The sequence below is a fragment of the Macaca fascicularis genome, chromosome 12, assembly GCF_037993035.2.
Source record: "Macaca fascicularis isolate 582-1 chromosome 12, T2T-MFA8v1.1".
NCBI lineage: Eukaryota > Metazoa > Chordata > Mammalia > Primates > Cercopithecidae > Macaca > Macaca fascicularis.
Window position 1 is genome coordinate 569,307 of NC_088386.1, and position 14,905 is coordinate 584,211.

General features: G+C 40.3%; 1 pseudogene; it reads left to right on the forward strand.

The window, feature by feature from the left end:
* Positions 1-14,905, forward strand: part of LOC102117475 (putative POTE ankyrin domain family member M) — a 76,237-nt pseudogene that overhangs the window by 7,350 nt on the left and 53,982 nt on the right.

The window sequence follows — 14,905 nt, forward strand, 5'->3', positions numbered from 1 at the left end:
CTATTTTAGCTTCACAGGATGTGAGACTTCACAACCTGCTAAAAATGAGCTTTTGGGAGCTTTCTAGGAATAAACCCTCCTAGCCATGAGAGATCAGATGAAACCCGAGACCAGAGACTCATTTTCTTGTAAAATACCTTTTCCAAAAGATTTTTTTTAACAAGAAAAGGGGGAAATTGTGAAAGGAAAATATCTTGGGCCCCTAAAATCACAAAGGAAAACTCAGGCTGGAAACTATTTAGGGCCAGCCTGTCTCCCATTCTCTTCAAAGTCACCCCTCTGCTCACTGAGATATATGTGTGTCTGATTGGCTCCTTTGGAGAATCATCAGAAACTCAAAAGAATGTAATCATTTGTGTATCACTGATCTGTGACCTGGAAGCTCCCTCCCTGCTTCCAGTCTTCCTGTGTTTGCTTCAAGTGGTCACACCTTTCTAGACCAAATCAATGTACTTCTTACATGTATTGATTGATGTCTCATGTCTTCCTAAAATGTGTAAAACCAAGCTGTGCCCTGACCGCCTTGGGCACATGTTGTCATGACCCTGAGACTGGGTCACGAGTGTGTCCTCAATCTTGGCAAAATAAACTTTCTAAATTAACTGAGACCTTCTTTTGAGTTTGCTGCTGGGCATCCTCCTTGTGTTCATTGGCCTGTGTTTCTCTCTTAATGCCTATCACGAATTGCTTGGGTAACTAAAGCTTTGGGAAGTAATTTAAAATGGAAGAGTGTGACTCTACTCTAGACTTTGTATGTGTAGGAACTGCTTTGGGAATGCGTGACACTTCATTGTCCTACGGGATTTTTAGTAGTGTGTTGTGATCCTGTTTGGAAAACAAAAATATCACATGGTCTGTGTTTTTACGTAAAGGGTGCAAGGGACCTTTTTACATGAATCAATGAAACTGCAGGACCTAGCATCTCTGTTTCATGCTACAGTGAGGATTTCTTGATGGAGAGAGCATTCTGAATCCTTTTCAGCAATATTGAATATTACGCTTCCATATTGTTAAGCCTAGTCACCCTGCTGTGCCGTAGAACACCAGAGTTACCTGCATGTCATCTGAGCATCCCTTTGTAGCCATTTCCAATTCTCCCCTCAGCCTCTGGTACCCACTGTTGACACTGTTGTTCTATGAGATTCACTTTGTTAGATTCCATGTGCGTGAGATTATGCAGTATTTGTGTTTGTCTTCCTCTCCCTCTCTCATTTTTTTAATTTAATGTTCTCCAGGTTTCTCCATCTTGCTGGTAGTGAACTGATGTCCGGAATTTTGGTGGCTGAAGAGTATACTTGTGCATAAATCCTTCAATTCCTGCATTTTTTCAGCTGTGGAAAGACAAGTGGGTTGATTCTACACCTTGATTATTGTCCAGAGTACTTCATGAAACACGGGGAGGGAGAGCCCTCCTTAAGGTAGGTTTCCTTGGCTTTGCGGGTGTAGCCAGTGTTGGGATGGCTAGAGGAACTGGTAGTTGTGGTGGTGGTTCAGAAACCTCCAGCTGTCTCTCCCAGTGAGTATAAGAATTTGCATTCTCACTAGTAGTATGTAGGAGTTCCTCTGTCAGCAAATCTACACTGCCCTTATCTTCACAAAGTTTTACTGCTGTTCCTGGTCATACTCGTTCTCTGGGGAGTTTGATAGTATCTGAGTGTGGTTGGGATTTACAATTTGGGGGATGATTACTGATACGGAGAAACTTTTCTGTTACCCGAGAGTCTGTTTCAGGTGTTTTCAGAAATGCCTATGCCAGTCCTCTGGGTGTTTAAAAGCGTGTGTATTGGTTTTTACGTTTTTGTCCACTTAGGACCATTAGTTTCTTGAATATGTTAGGTAAGAAGCCCTTCCAGATCACAGTTTTCCATAATTTTCTTCTAGTCTGCAGGATGCCTTTTATTTGGGTTCTCTATTTTCTCTCCTTTGTTGAAGCTGTGTGAAGCTCTGAAGTTGTCCTTAGTCTCACATGGTTGCATTAGTTTTTGTTAGCACGGATTTCTGTGTCCCTTTGAGAAGAAAAGCGAGATGGTGAAGCCATTGTATGGTCTATGGGTATTTGGTTCCTATGTCTTCCTTTTCTGTTTGTAGCTTAGGTTCACAGGTTCAAGTTTCCCCACAGTGGACACGCACCCTGTGCGTTTTCCTTGGAGATTTTTGGTTTCAGAATTGCAGTTAGGTGTTCAGTGGGTTTCGTGTCGCTTTTTGTGTCTTGTGTAGAGGAAGGGTTTATTTCAGTCCTTTGTACGTGACCCCCCCGTTGCCTCAACCATTGCGCCTTTGGTGTGCTTTTGGGGGAAAACAAGAATCCCATGGGTTCAGTGTTTATAATTTTGGGTTGATTATTTGACTCCTTCATTGTGTCCATTCGGTTGTCTTTCTGTGTTCATGCCGCTAATGGGTGGATTGGACTTTTTGTTTTGTGAGTTTTCTTCCTTTTTTCTATTTCTATTTCCAAAGCTGGGTTTTCTAAAATGATAGCTACTTTTATTGTGATTGAGGGGTACACCTGCAGATTCAGTTCCCTACATGGTTATGCGGTAGAATTTTGATGCTTGGGGTCCTAACGTACCCGTCACCCAGGTAGTGAACGTAACACCAGTTGGGTCTTTCTTCCTCCAAGGCTCCCTGTCTCCCTTCTTTTTTTGTCTGGTATACCCAGCGTCTGTTGATTTCATCTTTATGTTGATGTGTATTGGGTGTTGAGCTTCCACTTACATATGAGAACCTGCAGTGTTTGATCTTCTGTTCTTGCCTCAGTTGCTTAGCAGAGTGGCTTCCAGTTCCACCCATGTTCCTACTGAGGGCATGATTTTGTTTCTGTGTTTGATTTTCCTTAGTGGCTTTTTGGCATTCTTTGATGTATAGGTACCACGTTTTTAAAAATCAGATTTTCTGTTGGTGTGCGTCTAGGTCAGTTCCCCGTCTTTATTCCTGTCAGTAACACTGTGGACGTGTGAGTGTCAGTGTCTTTTTGATAGATGCATGTATTTTTCCCTTGGGTAGATGCACGGGGTGGGATTGCTGGGTCAAAGCGTAAGCTCTGCTTTCTATCCTTTTTTTTTTTTCCCAGAAATCTTCAGATTGGTTTCCACAGTTTGAGATCTAGTTTGCATTACCTCCAAGAGAATAGCCGTGTTTGATTTTCTCTGCTGCAACACCAGCATGTTATATTTTGACAGGACAAATGGCCACTCTGACCAGCGTGTGATGGCACTGGTACCTCATCTCTGATGATTAGTGATCTGGAGCATCCCCCAGGCCTGTTGAAATAGCAATCCCTTGAAAATGTCTTCTCAGTTATAACCCATATGTATGTTGCTCAGGCCGCTGTGTGGCCCCAGCACTGTTGGTTTGCACTGGGACTTGGGGATTGTTTGTCATTGTTACCCAGGACAAATGTTACACTGCTTTTCCTACAGTGAGTAGTGGGAGTGGCGTATGGGGACATACGCTTATGCCCACAGTTCCATCAGAAATCCCACTGCCTTAAGACAGTCTCACGGCAACCCAGTCCCAGCCTTGCAGCACCAGGTAACCCTGTGGCGTTTTGACATTGGGTGTGTCTGCATTGTTAAAGTCATTCAGCACATTGCCATGCATTTATCCACTTCGGTCAATGTTAAGGGAAGTTCATTGCCTCTGCTTCTTCAGTAACTGATGTCTGGTGCATCAACTGAATGCATTTCGGGCTTATAAGGCGTTCACCTGAATCTATGGGTAAAAAAGCTTTTCACCATGCCCACCTCCCCAGTGAGTGACCAGTGTCTCATTATTAATGCATCTGATGGCACAGAGTTTTAGTGGTTGGAGGGAGGTCAGTCGCCTAGCAGAGACTGAAATCACGTTGGTATTTACGTTATTACTTTGCTACACCTTGGTTTCTGGCAGGGTTTCACACTGTTTAGTCTGGACTGAATCTTTGAATTACTTTACTTTGTCTACCAACTATTTCAAAGAACTTGATAAACTTGTTCTAATTAGCCAACATAGTCATCCATAATGTCCGTATATGAGGTCTAATAATAAAACATTTCTTAATGCACACGGCATGGAAGACAGTCTACACATTTTCAAGTGTAGACTTTGCCTGTGACTCTTTTGTGAGGAATAGTCATTGTTACTTTAGGAAAACCCTGAGTTTATCCAACTCTTGTTAGAATTGGATAAGTGTGAATTCCTACAATAGAATACAAGTGTGAGAGCCAAGTCCTGTGGTAAAATAAACTCATTATTTATGTACGTCTGGTCATTGTATTAATAAAATCAGTTTGTTTTGGCTGAAACACATGGTTGGCCTTTACAATAGATGTGAAAATGGGATTATAGATCATTGCTGTTAAGTGTGAATATTAGGTTGTGTTTATTGCCAAACTCTCAACAGCTTCTAAGGAGTGAATTTCCAGTGCATTGCTGTTCTCCAAGTACAAGCAGTCCCTTCAGTTTTACCACATTCACCTTTCACACAGTGATGCATGATATGGAGACAGCAGGAATTGAAGTAGAACCAGAGGGAGTAGCTAGGACAGACATTCCGATTCATTCATTTGATTCTCACTATTGTCAGACAGTGAGTAAAGGTTCACTGAAGTTTTCTTTTGATGAATAAAATGGACAGTTTCTCAGTGCAATGGAAGAGCAGCCATGAAGACTTTACTACTGATTAGTGAAGTCTAAACTGGTTTCTGTGTATTCTTTTTCAATTCAACTTTTATTTTAGATTGAACAAAAATGTGCAAGTTTATTGTGTGATACTGAGTTTTGGGGTACGATTAAAGCCATCACTAAGTTAGTGAGCATCTCGCCTTCTTTTCACTCTATTATGGAGAACAGACCCTCCCAGTCTTCAGTGCACTCTAAATACTGGCTAATTCTGGCCAATGGAAGGCATCTGTGGAAGAAAAAAGCCTCCGGTCATGTGGTATCTGTCTTTATTCACTGTAACATATTAGGTAATGGTCACAGCCACTCACCATGGCCGTTTTTAATAACGACCCTGCTTTTGTGTTCCAGTAACTTCTGTTGTTTTCCTGATCCTAAGTATGATAGAAACTTCCTGCTGCTGCTAATCTCTGGGTTCCATTTAAAATCCTTCTGTCACATGAACGCTATGTGCTGTACTAAATTTTTCCATAATTAAATACGTAGAATCATTTTTGCCTACTTACTTCAGCCCTTAGTGATATGTTTTAAAAACGCTTATTTTTTTTTTTTTTTTTTTTGAGACGGAGTCTCGCTCTGTCTCCCAGGCTGGAGTGCAGTGGCGCGATCTCCGCTCACTGCAAGCTCCGTCGCCTCCTGGGTTCACGCCATTCTCCTGCCTCAGCCTCCCGAGAAGCTGGTACTACAGGTGCCCGCCACCACGCCTGGCTAATTTTTCTGTATTTTTAGTAGAGATGGGGTTTCACTGTGTTCGCCAAGGTGATCTCGATCTCCTGACCTTGTGATCCGCACGCCTCGGCCTCCCAAAGTGTTGGGATTACAGGCGTGAAGCCACTGCACCTGGCCAAAAACACTTATAATGTGTTACAATATATTTAGCAAATGTAGGGAATGACATTTTTACTTTCGTCAGCATTTTCACTAGCATTTATGTAGTAATGCTATCTCAAGTATTTTTAGTCATTTAAACGTTATCTAATAGATAACGCTTTTGATTCGTTTCTATGTAAATATACTTGAGATATTCAGTAAATAGTATTTAATATATGTTTCTTTTATGTAATATAAAATTATGATTTTTTTTTTAAACAGTGCATCATATTTACTTGTTGGCTTTTTGATAATTTAGAAATAATATTCTGGATTAACTGTGACTCATGAGAGAGTTCGTGCAACTGTAATGTTTCCAAATTTACTTGATTTTCAAGACTTACACTAGAACTGTGAGAACAAGGTATTAAGCATATGTATTAATATCACCTTTGGTCAACTCTTGGGTGGCCTCAATGGTAGTGTAGGAATTAACATAATTTTTCCTACTAAAAGTATTGGATTTGTTTTGAGAGACCACAGTTTAAAGTCATTGACATACAAAGTTGTTGGATTAAAAATTTTTAATACATTTGACGTGGTTTTATAGAAAAATAATTATCTAATCTGGTTTACATTGATAGGTTGTTTTCTTGGATAAGAACTAGACGAAGAGAAAGGGAGAGTAATGATAAATGTCCAGGTTTTCAAGTTGAAAAATAACAGTGTATTACAACGGATGTGATGTCAAATTACAAATGCTGAAAATGTTATATGTAATCATGTAACCAGAGTAATTATATAAGGTAAAGAAATGAAAGGCATCCAAATAGGAAAGAGGCTGGAGTGCAGTGGCGCCATTTCAGCTCACTGCAACCTCTGCCTCCTGGGTTCAAGCGATTCTTCTGCCTCAGCCTCCCAAGTAGCTGGGATTACAGGCGCGTGCCAGCACACCCGGCTAATTTTTGTATTTTTTTTAGTAGAGACAGGGTTTCATCATATAGGCCAGGCTGGTCTCTAACCCCTGACCTCGTGATCCACCTGCCTCACCCTCCCAAAGTACTGGGATTAGAGGCATGAGCCGCCGCGCCCAGCCAACATAGAGATAATCTTTAAGATTCCATCAAAAAAAAAAAAAAAAGCTGTTAGCTGATAAACACATTCAAAGTTGAGAGTTACAAAATTAACATATAAATAGTATTATTGTTTCTATACACCAATGACAAACTATTAACTGAAAAACAATAAAGTACTTCCATTTATAATAGCATAACAAATATATAAGTTAAAAAACTAATTTTGAAGAAGGATGTGAAACATTTGTAAACTGAAAATTTATAGCACTGTTGAAAGAAATTGAAAGTGACATAAATAGAAAAAATCTTGTATTTATGCATTTGAAAAAATTAATACTGTCAAGATTTCAGTGCTACCCAAAGCAGTCTACAGATTAAATGCAAGCACTATCAAAATCCAGTTCCATTCTTCACAGAAGGAGAAAAATTAGTCCCAAAATCTGAATGGAACCGCAGATGATGCTGAAAAACCAAAGCAATCTTGAGCAAAAAGGACAAAGCTAGAGGCATCAGACTACTTGATTTCAAATGATATTAAAAAGTTATAGTACTTAAAACAGCACAGCACTGGCATAAAAACAGACTTCTAGACCAGTGTGAGGGAATATAGAACCTATGAATAAATCCATGTGTCTGTGGCCAATTGATTTTTGATAAAAGGGCAAAGAACACACAATGGAGAAAGAAAACTCTCTTCAATAGATAATGTAGAGAAAAACTGACTATTCACATACAGAAGAATAAAATTGGATCGTTATTTCACACTCTATACCAACATCAAATAGCAATGGATGCAAGACTGAAATATAAACCTGCAACCATAAAACCGATGCAAGCAAAGATAGGAGAAAACCGTATGACAATGGCCTGAGCTATGATTTTCTGCAGGTGACCCCAAAAGTACAGGCAATGAAAGCAAAAACATACAAATGAGATTCCATAAAACTAAGACGCTTCTCTGCACAGCAAAAGAAACGGTTATAAAGAGACAACCCACAAATGGGAAGAGGGAATTTTTAAACCATACATCAGGTAAGGGGTTCATATCAATAATATGTAAGGAACTCAACCCAGAAATGAGAAAGCAGGCTTACTAAAAAATAAGCAAAGGACTTGAATAGACATTTCCTAAAAACAGACATACAAAAAGCCAGGTTTTTATCAAAAATGTCGATAAAAGACAGCATTCCTAATTATCAGAGAAATACAAGTCAAAACCACGAAGATACTACCTCACAGATGTTACTGAGGCTATTATAAAAAAAGATGTGGCCGGAAATGGTGGCTCACACCTGAAATCCCAGCACTTTGGGAGTCTGAGGCAGGTGGATTGCCTGAGGTCAGGAGTTCGAGACCAGCCTGGCCAACATGGTGAATCCCCGTCTCTTATTAAAAATACAAAAAATTAGCTGGGCGTGGTGGCACACACCTGTAATTCCAGCTACTCGGGAGGCTGAGGCAGAAGAATTGCTTGAACCTGGGAGGTGGAGGTTGCAATGAGCCAAGATCATGCCACTGCTCTCCAGCCTGGGTGACAGCAATACTCCATCTTAATAAATAAATTAAAAAAATAAAAATTAAAAAATGATGGAAGATAACTGTTGATTAGAATGTGGAGAAAACCCTTGTACACTGTTGGTAGGAATTGAAATTAGTACCACCATCTTGGAAAACAGTATGAAGCTTTTTCAAGACATTATAAATATATTTGTATTATGATTCATCAATGTCTCTTCTGGATATGTGTCTAAAGAACTTAAAATCAGTATGTTAAAGAGACATCTACAATTTCTTGTTCATTGCAGCATTATTCATAATAGCTATGATTTAGGAACAACCTAAGTGTTTATCAAATGAAGAATGGATAAATATGTGAAAAATTGAAACCCTTATACACTGCTGCTGAGACTTGAAAGCAATCTGGCAGTTTTTCAAAAGGATAAATACAGAATTATCACATGACTCAGTAAATTCACTCCTATGTATACACCAAAAAGAAAACAAATGCCTACACAAAAAGTAGCATACAAGTATTTATAGCAACAAGAAGTAGGAAACAACAGAAATACCCATGAATTGTGGAGTGGATTAGTAAAATGTGGTGTGTCCATAAAATATAATAGTATTTGGCAATAAAAAAGAAAAAGGTATTAATACATGTTCCAAAAAGGGTGAATGTGTTGAAAACACAAGTGAAAGCAGTGAGTCACACGTAATTATATATTAGTATGATTCCATTTACATGGAATGTCTAGAATAGGCAAATCCTTCTATAATAGGCAAATTCTTAGGAAGCAGATGGGTGGTTGCCTAGGGCTGGGAGGGGTTTAAAGGAAGAGTGGGGAAAATGGGGAAAGATTGCTAATGGGTGCAAGGTTTCTTTTAAGGAGCATAAAAATGTTCTAAAATTATATTGTGGCGATTGTTTATCCACCCAGTTAATACACTAAAAAATTGAAGTTTACACTTTAAATGAGTGAATTAAATAATATATAAATTATATTTCAATGAACCTATGAAAAAAGTTAAAAATGTGATATACATACACACATATACAAAAAATTCTTTTCATTGTTTATTTTCATAGGTATTTGGGGAACAGGTGGTGTTTGATTATATGAGTAAGTTCTTTTGAGGTGAGATTTTGGTGCACCCAACACCTGTGCAGCATATGCTGTATCCAGTTTGTAGTCTTTTATTTCTCACCCACCTCCCACTTTTTCCCCCCAGTCCCCAAAGTCGGTTGTAGTATTCTAATGCCTTTGCATCCTCATAGCTTAGCTCCTACTTGCGAGTGAGAGCATACTGTGCTTGGTTTTCCATTCTTAAGTTACTTCACTTAAATAGTAGTCTTCGATCTCATCCAGGTTGCTGTGAATGCCATTATTTTTTTTTTTTATGGCTGAATAGTATTCCATGGTGTGTCTATTACACACACACACACACACATATATATATATCATAATTTCTTAATCTCTTTGATTGATGGACATTTGGGGTGGTTACATATTTCTGCAGTTGTGAATGGTGCTGCTGTAAACATGCGTGTGCCAAGTATCTTTTTCATATATTGACTTCTTTTTGTCTGGGGAGATACCCAGTAATGGAATTGCTGGATATAATGGTAGTTCTACTTTTAGTTCTTTAAGAAATTTCCACACAGTTTACCATAGTGGTTGTACTAGTTCACGTTCCCACCAGCAGTGTAAAAGTGTTCTTTTTTTCACCATATCCCCACCCACATTTATTATTTTTTGATGTTTTGATTATGGTCATTCTTGCCAGGAGTAAGGTGGCTTGGCATTGTAGTTTTAATTTCCGTCCCTGATCATTAGTGATGGATGAGCATGTTTTCATGTTTGTTGGCCATTTTTATATCTTCTTTTGAGTCGTTAGCCCATTATTTGAAGGGATTGGTTTTTTTTTTTGCTGAGTTTTTTGTAGATTGTGGATATTAGTCCTTTGTCAGATGTATAGATGGTGAAGATTTTCTCCCTTTCTGTGCGTTGTCTGTTTACTCTGCTAATTGTTTCTTTTGTTGTGTGGAAACTCTTCGGCTTAATTAAGTCTCACCTGTTCATCTTCATTTTGTCGTCGCACTTGCGTTCGTTCTTGGTCATGAAGTGTCTCCCTAAGCCAATGTGTAGAAGGGTTTTCCAATGTTATTTTCTAGAGTTTTTATGGTTTCAGGTCTTAGATTGAAGTTGACTTTTGTGTAAGGTAAAGAGATGGGGATCCAGTTTGATTTTTTGGCACGCGGCTTGCCAATTATCCAAGCACCATATGTTGAATAGGGTGTCCTTTCCCCACTTTATGTTTTTGTTTACTTTATCGAAAATCAGTTGACTAAGTATTTGGGTTTATTTCTGGGTTCTCTATTCTGTTTCACTGGTCTATGTGCCTATTTTTATACCAGTATCATGCTGTTTTGCTGACTGTGGCCTTGTAGTAGAGATTGAAGCCAGGTAATGTAATGCCTCCAGATTTGTTCTTTCGGCTTAGTCTTGCTTTGGTTATGTGGGCACTTTTTTGGTTTCATAGGAATTTTTGAATTATCTTTTCTAGTTCTGTGAAGAATGATGGTGATATTTTGGTGGAAGATGCTTTGAATTTGTAAATCGCTTTTGGCATTATGGTCATTTTTACAATGTTGATTTTACCCATCCATGAGCATGAGAGGTGTTTCCACTTGTTTGTGTCATCTGTGATTTCTTTCAGCAGAGTTCCGTAGTTTTCCTCGCGGAGGTCTTTTACTTCCTCGTTAGGTATATTCATATGTATTGTATTTTATTCTTGCAGCTGTTGTAAAGGGGTGAGTTCTCGAGCTGATTCTCAGCTTGCACATTGTTGGTGTACGGCAGATCTATTGATTTGGATACATTAATTTTGTGTCCTGAAGTTTTGCTGAAATTATCAGTTTTAGGAGCTTTTTGGAGGAGTGTTTAGGGTTTTCTAGGTATACAATCATAATCAACAGCAAACAGTGATGATTTGACTTCCTCTTTACCGATCTGGATGCCCTTTATTTCTTTCTCTCATTTGATTGCTCTGGTGGGACTGTCAGTGCTGTGTTGAATAAAAGTGGTGAGAGTGGGCATCCTTGTATTTACTGTTTCAGTTCTCAGAGGAAATGTTTTTAACTTTTCCCCATTTAGTATTATGCTGGCTGTGGGTTTGTCATAGATGGTTTTTATTACCTTAAGGTATGTCCCTTCTATGCATGTTTTGCTGAGGGTTTTAATTATAAACGGATGCTGGATTTTGTCAAATGCCTTTTCTGTGTCTATTGAGATGATTATGTGACTTTGCTTTTAATTCTGTTTATGTGATGTGTCACATTTATTGACTTGCCTGTGTTAAACCCGAAGAGCTAGGGTGTTCTCAGGAGCCGCCGGGTGCCACAGCAGCTTTGGGATAACTTGAGGCCGCATCCTGTGGAAGAGACACCTCCTGTCCTGGCGCGGACGGCTGAGGACAGAGCTTTGGTGTGGCTTCTCCGCGGCCGGCGTCTTTGGGGAGTTTGGCTTCTTCGGGCAGTTCTTCCTTCGTGGTGAGTACAGAAGCTTTCATTTTCTGGAATGTTCTGTGCATTCCTGCTGGGTTCTCCTTTTCTTTTTTCTCTCTTGTCATCTTAGTATGAAGTTGACAGTAGTGCTCATTCCCTGGGGCTGTCGAGGTTGGAAAGAGGAGGAGGCTTTAGGGCTGTTTCTGAGGGAGACTCCCCGTGTAGAGGGAGAGAGAGGAAAGCTCTGGCTGTGAGAGGAAGGGGAAGCCCGGCCCAGGTGGGGTTTTGGGGCCAGGCCTCAGGTGGAAGGAAAGGATCCCGGCCACCTCTAGGATTTGCTGATTTTTAAATTGTTTTTATTTTTTTGGAGATAGGGTCTGGCCCTGTTGCCCATGCTGGAGTGCAGTGGCAGATCTCAGTTCACTGCAGCCTCCACTTTCTGGGCTCAAGGGATTCTCCAGCCTCGGCCTCCCCAGTAGCTGGGCCTGTGCCACCATGCCCAGCTATTTTTTTTTTTTTTTTTTTTGTATTTTTGGTAGCCACGGGGTTTTGCCATGTTGCCCAGGCTTGTCTCAAACTTCTGAGCTCAAAGCAATCCTCCCGCCTTGGCTTCCCTAAGTGCTGTGATTACAGGCATGAACTACTGTGCCCGGTCTGCAGAATTTTGTTTTTCTTGTATTTTTGGTAGAGACAGGGTTTCGCCATGTTGCCCAGGCTGGTCTCAATCTTCTGAGCTCAAAGCAATCCTCCCGCCTTGGCTTCCCTAAGTGCTGTGATTACAGGCATGAACTACTGTGCCTGGTCTGCAGAATTTTGTTTTTCTTGTATTTTTGGTAGAGACAGGGTTTCGTCATGCTGCCCAGGCTGGTCTCAAACTTCTGAGCTCAAAGCAATCCTCCCGCTTCGGCTTCCCAAAGTGCCGGGGTTGCAGGCATGAACTACTGCGGGTGGTCTGCTGAATTTTTACATTTGTTTCACAGCCGTTGGGACATAGGGTGACTTTTCTCAGTGTCCCCGCAGCGTATGCCTAATTCTGTCCCTGCCTGGGGGGAAGCTCCCTTCCGTGTGGTTTAATGTCGTCCCTGCGGAAATGTCTATTCAGGTTCCGTGCTCAGTTTTGGATGGATCATTTTTTTGTTGTTGCTCCTTGGTACTGTTAATGTGTTGCATATTTTCCATAACAACCCCGTTAGCCGATGTGTGATTCCTCAAAACGTTCCCCCAGCCTTTTTCTTTGGGTTCATTGTTTCCTTTTCCTTGCAGAAACTTCTCACTTTGATGTAGCCTGCATGTTGTTTTTATGGCCAGGCATGATGGTTCATGCCTGTAATCCAAGCACTTTGGGAGGCCAAGGTGGGCAGATCACTTGAGCCAAAGAATTTGAGACCAGCCTAGGCGACATGGCAAAACTTCATCTCTACAAAAAATACAAAAAATTAGGCGTGATGGTGTGTGCTTGTAGCTCCAGCTATTCAGGAGGCAGAGGTGGGAGGATCACTTGTGCCAGAGAGGTCAGGGCTGCAGTGAGCCATGATCATGCCACTGCACTCCAGCCTCAGTGACAGAGTCCCTGTCTCAAAACAATTTTTTAAATCTTTTTAGTAACGTTCATTTCGGTAAGAGTGAAATGACACCTGAGTGTGGCTTTGAAGTACTTTTTTTTTGATGAATAGTGATGTTGAGGACCTTTTCTCTTCCCTGTTAATTTTATGTCATCTTTGCAGATATCTCTAAGTTCTTTGCTCAGTATGAGTTTGGATTTGTATTTTTATGCTACTTAGTATTCCTTTTTTCTGTGTACGTGTTTGGTAACAACAGTTTATCACTTCTATGATTCCCTCAAATTTTCTAACAATTTTTTTTGAGACAGAGTCTCATTGTCTACCCAGGCTGGAACATAGCAGCGTATCAGCGATTGTGAGTCCTCCCACTTAGTTTCTATTTCTCAGGGTTCCTTAGACACACAGGGCCATTTCCATGTGATCATTAGCGTTGTATATTCACATTTCTTAAATTTTTGTGCGTAAAAAAGTATATAATTAGAGAGTATGCTGGAACTGTTTTTCCTCTGGGACTTTTTGGTACATGTATATATTTAGTAATGATCAAATTGGGGTACTTGGTATATCTGTTCTCATACAGTTGTTATTTCTCTGTTGTTATATCATTCAAATTGCTACCTTCTAGCTTTTTTGGAAAATGTACTATTTTGTTAACCAGAGTCACCCAGTTGCGGCATAGAACACAAGAATGTTTTTCCCAACTAACTGCAACTTTGTTTACATAGCCAATCCTCCCATTTCCTCCTTCCCCTCTCCTCGGAAAACCACTACTGTGCCTTTTATTTACTGAAGGCAGAGTTTTTGGATTCCATATAAGTGAGATGAATCTGCTTGTTTTTCTATGCCTGGCTTATTTTATTTAACATTCTATTTTCCAGGTTCATCCATGTGGCTCCAAATGAAAATCACATTATTTTGTTATGGATGAAGAGTATTGCGTTGTGCAGATACACTGCAGTGTCTTTATCTCTTCATGTGTGGTTGGATAGGTTGATTCCATTATCTTCTGTATTGTGAATAGCGCTTCATGAGGCATGGGAAGGCAGATTTTTTTTTTTTGAGACGGAGTCTTGCTCTGTTGACCAGCCTGGAGTTCAGTGGCGCGATCTTGGCTCGCTGCAAGCTCTGCCTCCCGGGTCCACGCCATTCTCCTGCCTCAGCCTCTGGAGTAGCTGGGACCACAGGCGCCCGCCACCTCACCTGGCTATTTTTGTGTGTGTGTATATTTAGTAGAGATGGGGTTTCACCGTGTTAGCCAGGATGGTCTCAATCTCCTGACCTCATGATCCACCCGCCTTGGCCTCCCAAAGTGCTGGATTACAGCCGTGAGCCATTGTGCCAATAAGTTGGCAGATAATTTTTATGGTACGAGTTTCCTTTGCCTTAAATGCGTACCCAGCGTGAGGAACATCCCAACTTTTTTTCACAGTATATACACGCATTTACATTGACATCAATAGCATAGACGAGCTTCCCTTTCTGTAAGTCTACCCTGGTTGCTGCCGTCCAAAATTTTTATTGCTGTTTTGGTGATACTCATTCTCAGTGGAGTTTGATGGTATCTGATATCGGGGTGTGATTCTGACTTACATGTTTGGAGTGATTAGTGATGTGGAGAATCTTTAGTTTCACCTGTGGATCAGTTTCATGTCCTTTGCAGAAGAGGTTGTGCAGGTCCTTTGCATATTTTTAGCTTGTGTATTTTTAAAAATCTTTTCTCCACTTAGCAGCTTTAGTATTTGAATATGTTAGATCACAACCCCTTCCAAAACTATGTTTTTCCAGTTTTCCCC